Genomic DNA, 17,894 nt, shown 5'->3' on the forward strand with positions numbered 1-17,894 from the left:
GGCTGCAAAGTATAGAGCCTGAAGTTAAAATACCTTTTTAAGCTTCACTCTACGTCCTGCGAATAGCAGGGTAGGAATCTGGGAGCCTACTATTAAGACACTAATCTGAGTAAGACACTTAATTTTCTCACTTTTTGCCGAATTCTAGAAGCATTGTATGTCGAGATAATTTGTATTTTTTATATTAATTTTTTTTTTATTTAATATTTTAAAGGTGAATAATTAAAATTTTCTGTTAGCCTGTAATGAATAAGCTCGAGAACTATTTAGTTCGATGTAAAAACTTACTCACTGATTTATTAACAAGTAGGAAAGTTTGTTTTTTCATTGAAAAATTATTCCTTAAGAAAATTACAATTCAGAAGTTTTAAATCTATTTATAAACCAGTTTAGTAAGAAATCAGAAAAAAGCTGTGATCTAAATCATTGCCAAAGTAAACATAGTAAAATAAAACTGCTATAAGCATTTCATTCAGCATAATATACTTTTCAAACACTGCTTGCTCTATCTCACGTAATAGAGGAATCTATTTCCCCGAGCTGTGTTTACCCGCCGCGCTATCATCATAAAATATATGTACGTATTCAATGAGAAGTATGTCTGTCTGTTCGAATACTTTTTATGTCATAGTATTCTTCAATATTTCACAAACTAGATAGAATTTAAGCTGAATATGATGTTTTTGATTTTTCCTTCAAGATATTTTTGCATTTACTAGTTTAATATATATTTCATCGGCACATTTCGTCTACTTCAGTCTTCAGTGACAGTTTGAATTATATATAACCACCTCAATATCTCATAAATGAACCTACAGCGATCGTCAGTAATTATGTCGCTCTTGGAATAAGAGGACTGTATAGAGATTATAGAAAGTTAGAGATAATCCAACGAAGACTAAAACAACATTTTCTGACGAAATACTTACACTTTAAAATTGAAAACAGTTTTTTTTAATGCAAACACAATTTCCTTAAATGAAAATAAAATTTTATATAACATTAAGCAAAGCCAGTATTTATAGGTTAACTCAATAATAATCTATCGAAAGATTTTTCGATGATGTCACGCTTTCCGTGGAAATTTTTCGGATCGAGATAGCTTTGGGTAAGCTTCCCTCCAATCCCCAGGCTCATTAACTCCGTATAGCAAAATATTAATATTTATTTTATACTTATCGCAATATTTAATACGTGGATTTAAAATATTTACAATATTTTTATTGCAATGTCTTATAGTGGTTTAAAGCCATATCACTGTGTAATGGGATAAAGGGTTACTTGTAGGTTCGATTTAATCTGAACAGGATTTTAAGATTTTATGTAAGCAGAGGAATCTTAGTATCAAAACACTCCGTTCCTCCTGCATCGCCAAATTTTCGAGACATAGCGTACGCAACATCAGAATTCAAAGTCGCACTTTGTCTTGTTAACGTAATAACCCTGAGTGAAAATGAAAAGGCGGATTGCTTTCAGAAAGAAAGCGTGGCATTGAGATTCTATAAGTATGCAATATCAATAAAACAATTGGAATTAGAAAAACTCGGGATATTACATAATATTACACTACCAAAATATAGAAAGTCAGTCTATTTTAATTTTGAATTTTAGATATATTTATCTTAAAAAAAATACAAAATGAACGTTTTATTACATTACAGCAAATTTTAATCAATAAGTTCCTTTTATTTTTTCACAAAAGCAATATATATCATCAAATTGTTTTCTAAAAATATGTATTTCAATATACATACAAATTTCATGCATGAATGAAGTTCGACGCTGTCGTGGTGCAATTGAATAGTTCTATACACTATATTTATGACCTCAATCTTGAATTGGAAATATTTATAACTAGCTTCTACCAGTGACTTGGGCCCTTTGGTCAAACGGAAATAATTAAGATATGTATAACACATACTGATTGCTCGAGGTAGCTCTGATTGTGGGTATAGTGGCTTTAACATTGAAATGAAATAATGTATAACCTCCCTCGATAAATAAAGATATTTTTACACACTACTAGACAGCATGCCCCATGACATAACAGACATTGAAATTCTGTGTTTCTTTGGAAAAAGAGAAAAATAAATAAATAAAAAAATGTTACACAATGATTAGATAAAAAAAACTGAGTCATTTTATGCGTGATAATATGTGTAGATGTGTAATATCACTACACTTAAGTATAACTGTGGTCAGATATATGGATGCGTGAATAACAGGAAACTGGAAAAAAACACGAACACAAACAGACCACCAGTAGTGACTAGGCCGCGTGTACACTAAAATTGTATTTCTTGTTATAATTTTTATAAGATATAAGATTTATTTTATAATCTTGTGGTGTAATAAAACATTAAATAACTAAATAAATGGGTAAGAGTTGACATATGAAAATTTGCGAAAAGATTCATAATTAGTTATGACAGGCTTTTCATATGGTCAGCAAAGCCTGAAAATAATAAATTCACATGCCGAGCTTTGACTACCGGGGCGAATAAATGAAAATAATATTTTTCCTAAGTTGAGATTGAATCGGAAACCACATTTTACAGGTAAACCCTGTGCTACTGCGCTATGACGGCGTATAACATATTCAATGTTCAAAATACAATATGCATGATCCGAGAGTCTAACTTTGTCATGTTTTTAATATCAACAACTCAGAATTTTTCGCTGCCCACATCCGCAGGGTTACCTTCCGCAAATATACATACATCACATACGTACATGTCAGTGTATGCACAGAGAGCTTTTATGATAATAAGTGCCGGAGATTAGGAATTTTAATTCCGCCTTTTTGTTTATTAAAAAAATTACTTAGCGAGGATGCTTCTAGCGTATATTTGTTTTTTTTTTTAATAAAATTTACAAAATTTGCTTGAAAGTGAAGCTTGTGGGTTAATTTTAAGTTGAATTGTGAAATATACGAATGGTTTTACGATTTATTTATATTATGTAGATTACATTCAAAAGGAGTAAATATTTAGACGTGTATTAGAGATATTGAAAAATATTTTTTTTGTATACATTGTATGTATATTAATTGCATAGCTGCCACAAGCTTAATATATCTGATATTTTTTTATTTTTACAGCTTCACGCTGTATCCCGCACACAGCAGGGTAGGCAGAGGGAACCTAGTGTTCCCATTAACACTCCGTTCCAATTTTCCTAGTCACTTTTTTAATAATTTTATCTTTCCGTTTTTCTTGCATATAGCAGTTATAATAATAAGGAGTTAATAATTTAATATTAAGACGCTCTTTTCGAGATATGTCACGGTGACTTGCGGAACTTAACGCTGGGCATTATTTCTTGGAGTGGGGATTTGAAAAGAGTTTGCTCTCCTGAGTGATGATTTAATCCATAATCACGGCTTTTAAAGTTACATACTATGCAATAGGTTGTTGCTCTCATTTAAATCCTTTTTAGCTATAATATCTGTATTCGGCCTTTTTGGTTGGATGAATTTAGGTATGACCGTCCCTAAAGAAAGAATGGAATGATTTCTTACTTAATTATACTAATAAATCTAATAAGTAAACAAAACGTTAAGAAAGAAAACCCTTTTTTGCGTTTTTTATTATAATTACACACATATAAAACATATTACTAGGCTAAAGCATGTAGCATGTTTATTTGTTAACCAATTCTAAATAAAAATTATTTTCACTTTAATGTTATTATAATTAAATACAAGTTGATTGTAATGAAGATGTATGTGACTTCTATAATTAGAGCTTTTCAGCACTAAAACAACGATTTTAAGTACATAGGTTTCGGAATGGACAACGGTAATTACGACACAACTGTACGGGATGGTCGTATCGCGTGACTGCGCCGGTACACGCGGCGACCTAAGTTTTATATTTAATTTGTAAGTAGGAAAATCTACTTAAATTGCTTTTAAAAATGGATTTAAGTAGACTGAAATTTGAAAAGGCTAACACAGTAATAAAATAAGGCCATTCGTATACAGCAAATATATTAATAATTCATTTAAGTAGTCAAAAATAGAACAAGAATAGAATAGTTTTTCTGAGTTCAAAAATCACGTTATCGATTTGTAGAGTTTGTAGAGTCATACCTATAGTATAAAACATTTAATTACAAAATATAAAATTGATAATTATGATAAGAAAAATATAATTTTTATTATTTTTATAACTTACTAGTGGACCCGGACGCGGCTACGCCTGCTTCAACTATAAGAATATTTATTATTTAAAATGAAAATTGAAAATAATTTCATGAATATATTTATATTCATGAAATTATTTTCAATTTTCATTAGAATTAGTAAGGAAATATAGGCCTAAATAATTAAAATAATAAGTAGATACATATTATTAGAAAAAATTATCTGAGTTATTGAAATGAACCAACAAAAGGATTAAAAGTAACTAAAGGATAGGTATTTCTTAATATTAGGAAAAGTACCTAAAGTATTCCGTGCGTGCGTACATAGATATCGACTCTACGAAATAATTAAACATTTCTCTCTATTAAATAGGATAATTTTAGCGGGCTATATCAAATAAAATAAGAAGAGAACCAAAGTGTAGTTTAAATTAATTATAAACAGCAAATAATTACATAAAAATTAACAATAGTTCGAAAATGTATGAAAATTTTTAAAACTGTCAACGTCATCTGCCCGTTCGCGTCGGTCATACTATGCCGCCCGTAGGCTAGGTCATTTGGAATCAGTGACATCTCCTCAATTATTTATTAGAATGTTATACAGTAAACTATAATTTCAATCTAGATAAAATGCCAAAAGTGACTATTATATTTATTTTCATAAGGATCAATATCAAAATGACGCGGTAACGGTTGCGTAGCGACGCGACGGTTGTTATTAACATGGCAGAATAAATTGCATGTCAAATTAGAAAGTACTTTAAAATATATTAGTTTATATGTATAATGTAATGTTATATAGCGTATAGCACTTCTGAAGAATGCAGCTTTCATACAAAACAAAAACAATGTAAATCGGACCAGTAGATCCAGAGATCTTAGCGTTCAAACAAACAAACAAACAAACAAACAAACAAACAAACAAACTCTTCCGCTTTATTATATTAGTATAGATTTTCGAAATAATAGAATTACATTATTACTTATGACATCACACACTAGCAACACCGTCTTTGGTTTATTAACTATAATTTTAATACCATATTTTCTTCTATTAAATACACCTCAAACATATAACGTATTAAAAAACTCAATTCATATTCAAAACTTATCCCGCGCCCTGTACCTAATACTAGACGCGCGTCGAATAGCAAAATAGTAAAATAGTGGTGGAATTTTTTCGCCACTTTACTTCAGCTTTACGCCCGACGAAAATTAATGATGCAGATAAACACTGTAATAAGACATTTGTGATACCTCCCCTGTGTTATTATGTGGAAAATAAACCATGTATAAGTCTTATTTGACCAACTTCAAAAAATGAGGATAGAGCTTCACACTGTATCGGACATATTATAGAAGGGTGTGTTGAGGGAACCAAGTGTTACTTAAGATACTAAGCACCGTGTACCGTCCTATTTCTGAGACATTGCCCTTTAAATGGCGGACCACAACGCCGTAGTTTGCAGTTACCGTTGTGGCGCACATGCCTAGCGTCTGAACTAACGGCGATTGAGGGTATAATTTTCATTCCGATGAATGAATAAGTTTCATTTTTTCCACTCTGATAAGAAGACTGAGCGAGAAGTTGCGTTCCGTTGCTTGACACGCAATGTGTCCAAAACTGAGCTAACATAAGGGAATGGAATATCTTGACCCATAATTCCTTCTGCCCACCTTATTAGGTGAACGAGGATAATAGCGTGAACTAAAAAGAAATCAACAGAAACAACCACTTTTTCACTTTGACTGATTTGTCTCTTCTAACAAAAGGAAGGAAAGAGAAAGAATCAGATAAGGAAAGATATAAGATAGTGCATTAAAATTTTATGCACTCATTTCTTTCGTAACGCCGGTACTATTCAATTTATCAGATTAACTCATAAAGAAGTCAAAGTAACCAATAAAATATTTCAGACATATAATTTTTACGCCTTATATATCGTATAGTATATTGAGTAACGAGCTAGCACGTACAACGTAAACATTATGAACGAACTGACTTTTATAACTATAGCTATTAGTAGATAAATGTAGGTATTCATCTATAGGAGTAGGTGCAGACTTAAATAGGACGTTAAATTGCCTAAGCGTCGCTGTCACTCTTCACGCAAGCTCGTGAAAAATAAGAAACGGGAGAGTCACTACTATAGGCTTACTCTGCCTTCCCTCATACACATATACGAGATGTGAGATGCAGCGTGAAGCCAAAAAAATGCTGAGTTATTGTTATTCCAATTTTTACCAACGATTTATAATTATTATTAGAGAAACTAGCCAGAAATCTCAAGTGTGGAATATTTTTCTAGATATTAAAATATTCAATTCAATGTATTATAAGATTAAAAGTTAAAATTTTAACAATAAAAAAACTTCTTTAATAAGAGAAAGTTTTTCAAGTAAGTACCACCATTCAATACATTCTATTGCTCTTCGTATTCAAAAAAAATGAATATACATCAGAATATAGAGAACGGAGTATCTCAACACTAGGTTCCAAATGAAAGATGTGAGTCATAAATTTCACTATTAACGAAGAAATTTATATAAAAATAATAGGTTAATTAAGTAAATGTGGAAAATTCTTACTTTTCTCTATTGTCGCTGATAGAGACGCCGACATTACGAGATAAAACTTTTTATTGGCAGAACGCTCCAACACTTTATGAGCTATCTGCCCGGACTAGGGGGCTACGAAAACTGTGAACCTCAGAATTGAATTGAATAGCAAGATTCTATATACCTATGTATAAATCTATTCCGTTACTGTTGACTGACAGACAATATACAGACGAAACAGCTAGATTTAAAAAGTTGAAATTTCGCATGGAGGCAGGTAGCGTTAAGAGAGAATTTCTCCAAAGTCTTACAGGAACGATAAAAAGTAGGACTTTCACTTGTACCTCTTAATGCCCACTCAGGCAAAGTTGTGGGTGATGACTACTATTCTATGAAATTTGTGAAATTATATATATTACTTTTTAAATAAATTATATATATTACTTTTTAAATAAATTATAAATATTACTTTTTAAATATTAATATTTCGTTAGCACATTATATATTTATTTTATGTGGATTTAACGTTATTTAACATCTCTAAGTACTAGTTGACCTTACGACAATTTATTATATTTATTTAACCGCGACTCTTGTATTTTTTTTCTATCAGCTTTTTATATTTAAAATACTGACAAAAAATTTATACATTTATATTTGTATACATTTAGATATTTCGCAATATTTTTTTCACTAGTCCTTTGCTTTCACAGTAGAACCTATCCCATTTTTGTTTCGCCCGTTGAAGAGTTACGACGGGATGACAATACAAAGTTATCTTTCGATTTCACTCACGCGCAAAACTATAAATAAACTGGGCATGTACAAAACTTTCCCGAGTTCGCTGGGAGACGCTTTTTTCTTTTTCCCAAATCATTTTTGTTTGATCAAAATATTATTTTTGTGTATCGCATATTGTGGGGTCGCTCCATAATATGTTTAGTAAATAAATATATTTATACTTTTTCTTGTGGTGACATGATTTTATTGATAGTTTTTTGTGAATTTATAATTTTTAATCTTTAAAAAGATAAATAAAAACAAATTCACGATTTCTCTCGATTGCTATCCGAGAAAAAATGAAGCTGCTTTTATTGGTACGAGTAGAGGAAGACAGAGCAATTTTCGTATCACATATCACGCTCCGTTCATCAGTTTTCGGCTGAAAAAATATAAATATAACATATTTTCATTTATATGTAACATATTAAAGTAGTAATATATTACGAAGATGAAAAATTAATATGAGTATGAAAAATATATCAATATAAAATACTCTTGATTCAGTTGAGTTTTCAATTGATATTTGCTTAATAAATATTAAAAAGAGAATATATTTATGTAAAAAATTTGAATATTTGAGGTGTTTTTATACTTTCTCTGCTTATAAAAGTGTAGACCCTCTGTCAACCTAGATTATTAAGACATCCCACTGCCCACTTTTCGCGTAATTTTCAAGACTTTGATTGAAATGTTATGTGGTGTTCCCGGACGCTGCGCTTTGCCTACTATAGCAAGTAAATTAAATAATTCATTTTTCTGTGTTGGGATCGCGCGGCAAACATCGTGTTTTAGCCAGGTGCTATCACAAAGCACCACGACGACCTCTAAACTCGATATGTTTACCAGTAGGTAGTTTAATCACCTACTTCCTAATTCCATCATCAGACCATCTCGATGACACCAAAATATTATCTTCGTATAATAGTTATGAAATTTAACTATTATATGAAGATAATATTTTGGTGTCAAATGATACAACAATTAAAAATGCGTGTAATTCAGATTCTTTGATTTTAATTCAAGGCTTTCCATTCAATAAAAACGTGTTAAAATCTGTTTTCCGCTAACTAGCACATTCTCACTACAAAAATGTTATCCAAGCAAATATCATAATATCTAGAGCGAACCAACAATACACTCTCTAGCATAATAAAGAATGTAGAGCGTAGATTCCTTTGATTATGGCTCTACAGATTTTTGAATGCCACAACGTGCACAAAAAGGCCTGGAAATAAATCGAGCTCTCGTGGCTTCAAGTCTTTGAAGTGGAGATAACGATGGCTAATTCAGATACCGCTATTGTGGATCTCTTAGAAATTTCACCGAGCGCGAAATTATTTGGCATTGTAAATTAATAAATTGCGTGGTTTGATGTTTTGCTGTTTGGAGGTGTACCTTGGGGAGGAATATCAGAGGAATTTTCCTCTTTAATGTAATTATGTTAATTATGACTACACGTAATTAGTGTAAGGCAGTTGTTGCGCAGTGAGATGTGTTTGATCGTAAGCGCGATCGTTGTGAGTTCGACTATTATTCGGTAAAGAAATTATTTTTAATTCTTTGCTACAGCAACAAGACAAAGCGAGATGTGCAGTTCCATCACTCAACGAAAATAGAGTACTAAATGCTTAATTTAAATCCTTCTCACTAATACTATATGCGAGATATAACGTTAAGCTAAAAATAAGTCTACAACAGCTTCCTGTATTAAACGTGTCATGTCACAGTCAGGATGGCCGAGCGGTCTAAGGCGCCAGGCTCAAGATAACCTTGCCTACAGAGTAGGTCGAGCTGTTCTGGTCCTCTTTGAGGGCGTGGGTTCGAATCCCACTTCTGACATCACTTTTTATTGTTGTAACTTCTATTTTTATTTTTAATAATAAATGGTTATTTTTACACATTTTAACCCTTTTGTAAATGTACAGGGTGGAATTGACAGCACCACCTTAAATGAAACCACAGTTTTAACTACTCTATAAAAGCCTAATATAATTCAGAAAAAAAAAATTCCCAAAAATGAAAAAGTTCTTTTTTCAAACAAAATAAATAACAAAATAATCGTTTTAAAATAAAACGCCGAGGTCCATACCTTTCGATCCATTGTTCTCCAAATATGCTCGCGAGCGTGTTTTTAGCAAGCACTCCAGAGTGTGCGGGTGCTCCATCTAACTGCAACCACATCTTACGATATACGTCTAGGGGGATCTGGTCGACATATTCTGCTACGGGGCCGCGTATAAGTTCTAAAAATTTCTGAGTATTTAAGTTGCCGTCAATAAAAACTGGCCCTATTATTGCATTTCTTTGAATTCTAGCCCATATATTGACAGCGAATCTGTATTGATGATTATCTTCTCGACTTAGATGTAAATTTTGTTCACTCGAATGTCTAAAATTTTGCGGGTTCCAAATGCCATTGCGAGTGAAAGTGCTCTCGTCAGTCCATAAAATGTTAAATACAAAATCTGAGTGATGATGACATTGTCTAGCAGCCATTGGCAATATGCTACTCTGATAGACCTGTCTCTTGGTAATAAAGCCTGAACTTTTGTGTATTTGAACGGACGACGTTTGTTTCGTTTTAAAATTTTGTGTACCGTAAAGTGGCTAACTTAATTCTGCGTTAACTGTTCGTAGGATTTCTATGGATATAATTTAAAATTTACATTTCTCGCACTATTGGTAATTCCTGTGACGAAACACGCTCTTGGTGTGGCACTAATGGTTGGTTTTCTCGGCCCCTTTGTACAACTTTTACAATTGTACGATAATCTGATGGACATCTACGACTATCACCATACCTTTCTCGGTATGTTTGTACTGCGAGAGCACCATTTTGTCTGCATTGTCCATAAATTAAAATCATATCCATATACTGCGTAGCAGTAAAATGAGAATACGCCATTTTAAAATAAAAAACACTAACTAAAAATTAAAAAAAAAAATTGTCCAAATTCGTAAAGTAAATATCACAAAAACACAAATAATGTTAATTCAAATAGTAATAAAAACACGATATACACAAGAAAAAAACGAAATAATTTAACAAAGACAAGCCGACAGTCACGTATAGGTACTTTAGCTTAGGGAAGCCCTGATGATCATCGGCGTTAACAGTTCAAATAAGGATGTTACATTAAATAAAACATAACATCGATGTCAGCAGGGAAACATAATCGATATTTAGTCGCTTCAAAATTATTATTTTTACAGTCGATTGATAAAAAGTATTGGGACATTTAATGTGTTTTAACGCCTGAATTTTATTTTTATTTTAATTAAAATGTCGTGTGATATTTTAGTTTTTAGGGTTCCGTACCTTTAGAAACCCTTATTAGATCACTTTGTTGCCCGTTCGTCGGTCTGTCAAGAGTTATATTTCAATGTTTACTTAAAAAGAGGTATGGCCGGTTATATTGCAAAAACGCATTTTTCATCACTATAAAATGGATCAAAACTAATAAGATACTTTTGGTTAACCTAGAATTATGAAATTTGACAGCTAGCATCTACAGATAATACTTGTTTAGGAAAAAAATTAAAAACTAAATATTTGTAGTTAAACCCTAAAAAATAATAGACTTAAAGGGGGGCAAGATTTGGAATTAAAGCCGCTAGTTCAAGTGAGGCTCCGGCTAAGCTAAGCTTGAATTTCAGAAAAAGCTCGAGACCTCCAATCTTTGTATGTCACCCAACTTTAGTTACAAAGCAAAACACGTAGACCGTGTCTTTAGTATCGATACTTTGCGGTATCGAGTACATTGCCTTTCGAAACCGATAATTTTGTATTCGATAGTTGTACTAATCAAGTACTTTTTAATAGGTATCATATCGAATAAATTAGCCAACTAACTTGGCCTTTCGGCTCATACGTATGATAGCAACATCTTACAGACACGCAATCTTCCTTTGGAGTCCTCTGTATGATAAAAAATATTTGTAACATTCTAAATTATTCTCTAACTACTATTTTATAATAATTACTAGTGGACGCGCGCAGCTTCGATAACCCATAAAACATATGTTCAATTAAATATTTTTAAGACTCAAAATATCAAATTTTATAAAAATCTGTGGCGATTTAAGAATTTTCCCATACAAACTTTCAACCCCTTATTTGCACCCTCAGAGGATGAATTCTAGAAAACCATGAAACATGTGTTTAAATATATACGTTTAAGAGTCTGAATTTCAAATTTTATAAAAATTGGTGATGATTTAAAAAAAACTTATACAAACTTTCAACCCCTTATTTGTACCCTTAGGGGGAGAATTCTAGAAAACGATGAAACACGTGTCAATTAAATACTTTTAAAAATCTAAATTTCAAATTTTATAAAAATCGGTGCCGATTTAAAAAAATTTCCATACAAATTTTGAACCCCTATTTCACTCCTTTAGGGTTAAAATTTTTCAAAATCCCTTCTTAGTGGATGCCCAGATTACGAAAGTAAACTTTTGTCCAAATTTAACGTTTCTACCATCAGGGGTTAAGGCTGTGCGTGCGTCTTACCTCAGTCAGTGAGGACAAGTCCTTTTATATATTTATAGAAGACTAGCGGACGCGCGCAGCTTCGCTAGCTTATTTAGGGGTGAATTCTAATAAACCACGAAACATGTGTTCAATGGAAGATTTTTAAGAGTCTAAATTTCAAATTTTATAAAAATCGGTGGTGATTTAAAGATTTTTCCATACAAACTTTCAACCCCTTATTTGCACCCTTAGGGGACGAATTCAAGAAAACCGTGAAACACGTGTCCAATTAAATACTTTTAAAAATCTAAATTTCAAATTTTATAAAAATCGGTGCCGATTTAATTTTTTTTCCATACAAACTTTTAACCCCTATTTCGCCCCTTTAGGGTTAAAATTTTTCAAAATCCCTTCTTAGTGGATGTCCAGATTACAAAAGTAAACATCTGCCCAAATTTCACGTTTCTACGCACAGTTACGGCTGTGCGCGCGTCTTACCTCAGTCAGTGAGGACAAGTCCTTTTATATATATAGATAATAGTAATGAGTACATAAATTTGTTACACTACTACTAATACCTACTCTGAAAAAAATCCCGAAAGAGCCTTTCACCGAAATGGCTCGAATGTTTTTTTATTATTAAACGATTGTAAGGAGGGGGAATGGGATTTATATTTTTTTTTTATTTTTGTTACTTACTGACTGACTTTGATTTTCTAACGCATGCGTATTAGTTATTAAGAAAAGTACTCGATACTTCAAAACATCGATACTTTTGTGTTGATAGTTTTATGTGTAGGTGGCTAAAAAAATATTTTGTTATTTTTTACATAGACATTACTTACTACCTGACATTGACGTGCTACATATTCGCATTAGGCTCTAAAAAAAGTACTCGATACTTCAAAGTATCGATACTTTTGAGGGTACGATACTTTTTTTTCGATACTACTCATGAGTACAGTATCGATACTTTCTATTCAATACCGTGTCCCTAACACCACGAAATTACGAAATTACGAAATTACAAGTACCACTTACTGAAACTGTCAATTTCTTAATATGTTATAAAATTCTCATTACTATTTCCGCTAAATATGGAAATGCTTAGATATATCAATTACTATTTGATTAAATCAAAAACCAATTCTGATTTTATAAAAAAAATATTTTACCTCAAAATCTGAATACTAGTTTTCATTTAAGATTTATGTTTTAATAATTATGTTTATAGTAATCTATATATATAAAAGGACTTGTCCTCACTGACTGAGGTAAGACGCACGCACAGCCTTAACCGCTGATGGTAGAAACGTTAAATTTGGACAAAAGTTTACTTTCGTAGTCTGGACATCCACTAAGAAGGGATTTTAAAAAATTTTAACCCTAAAGGGGTGAAATAGGGGTTCAAAGTTTGTATGGAAAAAAATTTAAATCGGCACCGATTTTTATAAAATTTGAAATTTAGATTTTTAAAAGTATTTAATTGAACATGTGTTTCATCGTTTTCTAGAATTCTCCCCCTAAGGGTGCAAATAAGGGGTTGATAGTTTGTACAGGTTTTTTTTAAATCGTCACCAATTTTTATAAAATTTGAAATTTAGGCTCTTTAAAATATTTAATTGAACATATGTTTCATGGTTTACTAGAATTCACCCCCTAAGGGTGCAAATAAGGGGTTGAAAGTTTGTATGGAAAAATCTTTAAATCGCCACCGATTTCTACGAAATTTGAAATTTAGACTCTTAAAAATATTTCGTTGAACACATGTTTCGTGGTTTATTAAAATTCACCCCTAAATAAGCAAGCGTAGCTGCGCGCGTCCGCTAGTAATTAATAAAAGAAAAAAGACATAACATTAACATTATAAGACTCGTTTCTATTTAATTTTTATACGATTCTCTATTAAAATAAATCAACAAATGTAAATAATAATGAAAATCTTAATATAAAATTTGAAAGTATGTTCGAGAAGTATTTTAGTTAGTGGCAACTATTACAATGTTTTTAATTATCTGTGTAAGAACTAGCGTTGCCAAACTATCGATTGTTTCGCAATCGATAGTTTTAACCTAAAAAAGCCTATGCGATCGATAGGACAATCGATAGTATCGATAGTCCTATTATCGGACAACTATCGATAGCCTATCGATAGTCGACTATCGATCGGCAACACTAGTAAGAACAGAACTTAGCTGCGGAACGGCCGCGGAACGGCTAAGTTCTGTTGTATTTACATTATTTTGTTCGACTTTAGACATTGAATAATTATTAAGTGTTTTAAATTATTTGGATGTTGTTTAATATTAATTTTATCATTAATCGGATTCCTAAAATCGTGATGAATGTTTCGTGATCGTGATGATGTGACATGTGATTACTGAGTATTTTTCTCAAATGTGAAACTATTGTGTGTCAGTATTTGAGTGTACTATCAAAACTTACATTCTTTTAAGATAAACAAAACAAATTTTGAGTTTTTAATATTACTTATGTGTGAAGTTGAAAATATTAGTGGCAGTAAAAGGAGAATGCGACAGCGACGATATAAAACTAATGTTAAATGTAAGTACCTATCTATCGTAGTTCAATATCATTTTGTGTGTTAACAATTTTGAATATAATTTTGTGGGTGGTCTGATAACTATGCAATATTTCTAAATTATTTCATAATAAGGTGACATAATAAATTGACTTAAAGTAGGATTTTATTAAACAATTTTAATAAGAGCTTTGTACGTTATTTAGATTTATTATTATAATAAATAGGTAATTGCGTGAAAAAGAATGCGAGATATCTTTCTTTCTCGTTCGGTCATGTTTTGACATGTATTTTAATTTTTTCTAATATAATAATACAATTAGAACAAACTCCATGCATAAACTTTGTCTAAGCTAAACATTACTTTAAATAAACCAATAAAATCATAGGAAGTGATTTTTTCTATCATTCCCCGATGCTAGCTTTTATTCCGATGATTAAGCTCGATTTTACGATTCTATCAAGTTACCCTCCGTGTTGAGATCTGTGAAGAACTTTACGAGTATTTTATAACCCTTAGTGAAATAATAATATTAGGGCGAATGTTTCTTTAAATGTCGTGTTTGCTTTTTTATGTACTTAATAAGCGATGGCGTTTTATTATTTCTTTTGTTAAAACTAGACTACTAGTTGATGTGTTGACGGCAAGGTCATGTTATAAGCACAAAAGAAAACTCAGTATATGTTAACACATATACATATATACATATAAACTTAAAACAAGAAAAAAACAATAATAGTTTTTTTAAATATTCGAATGATGCATTTTTTACAGTTTAGTGGTTGCCCAGGGGCACTAATGGCTTAAAGCTAGGTTCCCTCTGCCCCCCCTGCTGCGTGAGGATACAGCGGGAAGCTGATGCAAAATGTATATATTTGTACAATATAAGCGTTAAGCGATGTAGGCAAAGACTTACTTATACAATAGTATATTTCGAATATTCTCCTGTTTTCGAGTAAAATTAAAATCCAAGAGCTCTTTTACATGTTCCATATTTGTGATAGGTCTCAGAAGGAAATTATAATAATATATTATTAACCCGCGTAGCCGCTGAAAAAATCAATTTATCAAGATATGCGTAGCGGCGGCGACAGCTTGATGACATTGTGACGTGACGGGTTATACGAGCAAAAAATACTTACATATTGCTTAGTGGTATTTAGTTTGATAAGGACTATATTGTAGATTCGATTCTTGTTATGAATATCATTTCAGCGCATAAAATAGAACTTTGCATAATTTCATCTACGTGTTGTTTGTAAGTAACGTCGTGGCGCAGTAGCGTAAGTGTGTGATTGGATTTACGTAGCGTCTGTAGGTTCGATTGTCACTCTGAGGAATGAATTATTTAATATTTTCATTTCATCTCTGTGGTAACGAGGTAATACACTCAATACATAATGCTTCAATACCTAAGTTTCTACTGCCTGCCGTGATAACAAATACTTCAAGTTTAAAGATCGATTTGATCAATAGTATCTTATGAAAATATTTGTTGTACTTGTCCAAAAAACGACTTTTACTCTAAAGTTATAAAAAAATATAAAAATATATTTTTACAACTAACAAACATTTTTTTATAAAAAAAATACCAAACAATTATTATCATCAATCATCAATCAAAAAAATGTATTTAAAATACAATTAGTGTAGATCAATAAAACAAGTACCACGCACTAGCCCCACGTCCTCCCTATTTCCGCCTCGAGCAAAACCGCTTAAACGCATCGAATAAGTTATAGCTCTTACGAACTCATACTATGGAAGTTTTATAGCGATGATTTGATTGAATTGAGCTTACACGGAGAAAACACTCCACGGGAGGCTGTACGAAAGATTTTATTATAAGGGCTTATAGTTTAAATATATGGAGAGATGTGGAGGATTTTTTTGTTACTTCTTCAAAAGCACATTGGTCAAAGTACCTACAAAAAAATATTTATTCTATTATAAACACCAATTATGCGAAGGTAAATATGGAGGTTTAAGAGGTTTGAATGAATGAATAAGAGGCGGCCGTGGCGAAATGGAATGGTTATGTTTTAATTAATTATTTTCAATTTTCCCTTCCGATAGTCATAAAAATTGGTTGGAAAGTAGAGACCAGAAAGATTTAACATAACATATGACTTCATTTTTCATTAATAAAAAATGATTTTTGACGTATTTTATTTTATATACACATAGGTAGCGCGATTGAGTTCCGCCACACAACACGAAATGGCCTTGAAAAAATCGGTAAAAAGTGTTCCCCACTTTTGTAGGAGTGTCTTAACACGAGGTTCCCTATACCTGCTGTGTGCGGGATAGAACGTGAAGCTGAAAAGAAAAACATACATAATATGAAAGTGCTTTCACTATACAAAACGCAATTAATCTTAAATGGGCTATGAATATAAATCAAACCGGGCCCGAACCACTAAATATGGGACGCCAGAAAAAACTTTGTTATTTGATTCGAAACTCAAAATCTATGAGTGAAAATGCAGCGAAATCACATGATGGATGGAGTTGCTGGGAATTTATTTGAAATTTAAAATGTAATATTTTAAAAATATCGGCTGTCGCGACCGTTTACGCTAGATTGATTATTAAACTGAGAATTATTAGATGAATATTTATTTTAGATGATATCATACAAATTCCTTTGCCAGCAAAACTATTTGATTTATTTAAGAAAATTAAAAAAGCAAACTAAAATTATTTTTTGTAAAATTTGTCCATATATAACGATATTGTAACTAATCGCTTTCTGTACATAGACTAATCTGTTATTGGGGGCATTTAATCAATATACCTAATAGAACCTAAAACAATGGTTTTTAAAATGTTTGCCTGTTTGTATTTTTATTTGTTTCTCTGTACACGCTAAAGTCAGAAACGGTTTAATCTATTTATTTTTTTCGGCAACAATATTTGTCTAACTGTTGTTGATAGGAAAAGTTGTGTGACAAACAGACGCACAGAAAATTGTAAGATTAAACTATACCTTAAGTAACGTTCTCCACAGTTATACTCGCAAAAGCAATATCTTAATTTTATTTAAAATGTTTTAATTTTAATATGCTTCAATTTTAATATTGGATATTTATAATAGAGATGAGAAGGAATGTAGCGCAAATTTTATAACCAGTTAATAAATTTTACTCGGCTTCAGTGGAAATGTTATTAAATTCGAGTCAAGGAGACGTTGACGGAACGTTCTGTTTGCGTGCAAGCCGAGCATGTAGTCTAAGAGGCGGAGGACTAATATGCATACTTATGTATAGTTTTAAATCATTTAAAAAAAATAGTACATAAAACTTAATGTAAAAATTGGATTGGACAAATCAGAATAACGAATAAAATGACCTCGATAGGTATGACGAAATATCATTTCACTATAA

General features: G+C 31.6%; 1 non-coding gene across 1 annotated transcript; it reads left to right on the top strand.

Annotated features, from left to right (window-relative positions):
* Nucleotides 1-9,217: 9,217 nt before the first annotated feature.
* Nucleotides 9,218-9,330, top strand: TRNAL-CAA (transfer RNA leucine (anticodon CAA)). Its single transcript has 2 exons — nucleotides 9,218-9,255; nucleotides 9,286-9,330. It is a non-coding gene; the product is annotated as a tRNA-Leu (tRNA).
* Nucleotides 9,331-17,894: the final 8,564 nt, after the last annotated feature.

Source organism: Heliconius melpomene, chromosome 4, assembly GCF_056956725.1.
Source record: "Heliconius melpomene rosina isolate 202511_hmr_F chromosome 4, ASM5695672v1, whole genome shotgun sequence".
NCBI classification, from domain to species: Eukaryota; Metazoa; Arthropoda; class Insecta; order Lepidoptera; family Nymphalidae; genus Heliconius; species Heliconius melpomene.